This window comes from Lipophrys pholis, assembly GCF_963383615.2.
Source record: "Lipophrys pholis genome assembly, chromosome: 9".
Lineage (NCBI taxonomy): Eukaryota > Metazoa > Chordata > Actinopteri > Blenniiformes > Blenniidae > Lipophrys > Lipophrys pholis.
Window position 1 is genome coordinate 22,555,330 of NC_137639.1, and position 4,324 is coordinate 22,559,653.

Below are 4,324 nucleotides of genomic sequence, written 5' to 3' on the forward strand. Positions count from 1 at the left end.
TTCGACAATGGTTTTCGTCTTTAACTGAGTTTGTTTTCCTGCTTTTTTTTCTCTCTCCCCAAATCCCTGATGCAAATTGTCCATTGGGGTTCTCCACTGTGTCCCAAACCTGCCGCTAAGAAAATGCTCCAATGGTTTCCCTCTAAACAAGCACTTAAGCAACAAGATTTTACATTCTCCTGATTCGTTGAAATCTCTTTCTCTCTCTTTTGCTCCTCACTCAGTCAAACCTACCCGTGTTACAGCCTCTTGTGGAAGCACAAATTCCCTGAAATTCAGTATTGAATCTTTCCTCTTGTGTATTTTCTTCCTGTCTCTCTCCTAGTTACACAGACCCGGGCGGCGTCCCTCTCTCCTCCACCCTACGTTGTCATCCTCATCTCTTGCTCGGGGCTCGTCTCTTTTGTTCTGCTGCTCCTCACCTGCCTGTGCTGTAAGAGAGGAGGAGTGGGGTTCAATGTAAGTCTTTCACATGTAAGAGATTTATTCACCTCTCTTTCTTTCCTTTGTTTTGTCACACATTTTGTTTATGTGTGTGTGTGTGTGTGTGTGTGTGTGTGTGTGTGTGTGTGTTCTTTGAAAATATCATCTCAAATGTCAGCATTTCTCATTTAGTAAAGCGGTGCATCTCTGAGCCTAACGACGAGACCTCCTTCTTTGTGGACTGTGTTTTACTTTGCCATCGCAGACAGTTTAATACCCCCACAGACGCAACTTTTCACTGTCTTCCCTTGATAGTCACTGCCAAGTCCAATTGGATCTCAGAGTGAAAGAATATATTCTTCTTCACGTTCATTATTGTGCCAGCATTGTAACTCTTCTGTGCTGTCGTGGCTCAACCAGGAGTTTGACAATGCAGATGGGGAGGAGTGTTCTGGCGGCTCTAGTCCGATCCAGGAGGACAGCCTGTCATCATGTCCCTCACTCCCTGAGGTCTACACCTTGCCTGTGAGAGATCGGCCCAACTGCAACGCCCTGCAGGATGGAGCAGGTAACAACCTCAAGCGACTCAACATATTCACTAACTCTCATTTTAGCAAAGCTTCACGCCGCCTTCATGAAGCTCTGTCCTGCACTAAACTCTCTCAGTGTGTGCTGGATGAATCACTGATGTGGATCCATTAATGGTTTCAAGCTGAGAGCAAAACCAGTAATACTGGACTCCCTACTGAACCTCGGTGAAGTGGAAACAATGGTGTGGAGCAGGGCTCTGTGTGAGCTGCCTGACCTAGATACTCAGGCACGGACATCAATGATAGCAGCATGTGGACCACATGGATTTTTGTCTCAAGACGAAGCAGGGGGGTATTTTTTAAAGCCTTGGTTCCCATCCATCTACCCGTGTGTATCCACTTTATCCAACTTCGGGTCGTGAGGTGCTGAAGCCGGTCTCAGCTAATAATGGGTGTAGGCAGGCTACATCCGAAGCAGGTTCATATGTTCAACCACACACACACATCCACACCTACAGGTCTTTTTCTTCCGGGACTGCCAATTAACCTCAGACTTGTAAAGACTTGTAAAGTCTGACATTAGAAAGGCATTCTTCTCCATGTTCTGCACTTTGAAACATGAACGTGTGATGATGAAATTAGTGTTTGTCATGTTCTGGGCATCATAACATCCAGAACATCACATAGTAATTGCACAATAGTTGTAACTAATATTCCTTCTCATTAATAACTTTGTTTAAACGAATCAGAAAATTCTATTCATGAAGTTCATGAAAGTTTTCTTCAGCCCTCTGGGAAATCATTAGGTGTCCAATTTTGGTTGATAAACAGTGTCCAACACACACACACACACACACACACACACACACACACACACACACACACACACACACACACACACACACACACACACACACACACACACACACACACACACACACACACACACACACGCACCACACTTTACACAAAATCTGATAAGCATTAACCCTTCAAACTCACATGTACTCATGTTACATGTATATATTTTTAGATCTTAAGCACTATGCACTTCTAGCTAGTATGTATATTAATATAATCAATTCTATCGTAGAATCTAACCCTAACCCTTCTATCATGTATCATTGTATTCTTTTCATATATCAATGTTTTTCTCAATCACTATTCAGTCACCAAATTTACAAATCATTGCAGTTCTTTGATTTTTCAGTTGTGTATATTTTAGAGCAATTATGTTGGGTTTTTAAAAAATATGTAAACTTTCATGTTTTTGTCACTTCAAACCAAAATCTAGGATCGTTTTTAATACTGTATCTCTGTAAATGCAGTTGCACTCCTGAGAATGTCACTTTTCAAACATAATTTGTTAGTCTGCAGAGAAATTGCTGTATGTCAGCAAACTTCAAACTCCAGTGTTTTTTTGACCCTTGTCTTTTTTTTCTTTTTTTTCAAAAATCTTTTCTTTACAGACTCCAAATCTCAGTGCTTCAAAAGACACACATTAAACTATCTCCAGGAGATTGGAAATGGTTGGTTTGGAAAGGTAAGATGATTACATCAAGCATTCACACATCAGAGTTATAGCCAAGATATGAAACACAGTGTGAGTTCTCTTCTTCACGGCACACTCTTGCAATTTGTATTTAACACTGAGCACGAACCCAATGACAGACCACGGCTCAAAATAGTTTTTAGTGCCAGCCTCCTCCTGCTGGGCGCTCGTCCATGTTGCTGTCCATCGATCTCTCGCAGGTGATCCTGGCTGAAGTGCTGTGTGACTGCAGCTCCTCGCAGGCTGTGGTGAAGGAGCTGCGTGTCAGCGCCAGTCCTCTGGAGCAGAGGAAGTTCCTGGCTGAGTCGGAGCCGTACAGGTGAGTTAAAACCGCTGAAGCAAAAGGAGACATTTTAAGGCTTTGTAGTATTTTGTGAACAAGAACCACTGCAGGCACAAGCGGTGGTTATGGCATAATGATAAATATAGAGTTACAGCACCAAAGGAAAGAAGAGGATTGAAGTGAGTGACTCAGTGATGTTGGTTGCACAAGAATGTCTTGCCAAGTTTTGCTGACAAAATCACACTTTGACTTGCAGTTTTAATATGAAAGGCAAGAAATGACTATTTGATTAATAGTTTACCTACAAGTTTAATAAAATCTCATCAGCAGATTCAAGAAAAGACTGACAATGTTTTAAAGCCCATTTGTAGTGATTTGAAAAAAAAAATTTTGTACGAAAAACACATCTTGCGGCTTAGTCGGCAATTCGAAGAAATCAGTTGACATTATAAAGAAAAAATCATATCACCATGTTTCATGAGCAACACAAACCCACACACATAAAATCGGCTTCATTCGTTTATTTCAACCTCCACTCAAAACTCTTCTGTAACACTAACATTAGCCATAATCTTAACTTCTGGCACTACACAGATGTTCATACAAGACCACGCACGCACGCACGCATGCACGCACGCACACAGGGGATTCATCCAAGGGCAGAGCTGACAGTTTCTTTTTTTTTTTTTTGTTCTCTACCCGGATCTCTCTACAATGACCCCACAGCAGAAATCCCTGTCCCTGCACAGAAACATAAATACACACCCACAGGGAGTCATTTCCACTCACATTCACTTGCTGTTCACGCCGTCTGTTTCTCCTGCTCCCACTGAGCGACGATCTCTCCCCTTCGTCCTGTTACTGTGAAGTTTTTTCACCTCTTGCATCCCAGATGCCGACAAACAACTATCAACCTCTAACTGCCTTGTTTCAGGAGCCTCAAGCACCCCAACATCCTGCAGTGTTTGGGGCAGTGCAGTGAGAGCATCCCTTTCCTCCTTGTTATGGAGTTCTGTCAGCTGGTAAGGAGACATGTGGAGTCTTCATTTTATGTCATACATTTAACTTTTAGTTTTGTTGTTAGTTTTTTTTAATTTTATATATATTGTGCAAATTTGAACCTTTATTAGTAGTCTTGCTTTGTTCGTCTAATAATGACACCAGTCATTTGACCTCTCCTGCCATGTTCCACTGTTGCAGTAGGTTTTTAATTGTGATTTAATGACACAAGAAAGGTTTGTGAGGTCGTCGCACCCACTTTTAATGCAATTTCTGTGCACCTCACTTCAGACAGAAGATTAGCTGTTATATGAATTATAGATGTCCCAGTGCCTCTAAAATGTGTTTTGCATCAGTACAATAGGTTTGTTTTGCTTCTTCCCTGGCTGGCCTAATCACTGACTGATTAAGAAGTTCATGCACGTGAACTCTCAGGACAAACAAAAGCATCATATGCTGTCATTACCCTGTGAGATAAAGTCGTCTATTGTCCTTTGCTTGCAGATAGTTTTTTTTTCTCTTTTCATATTGTCCTCA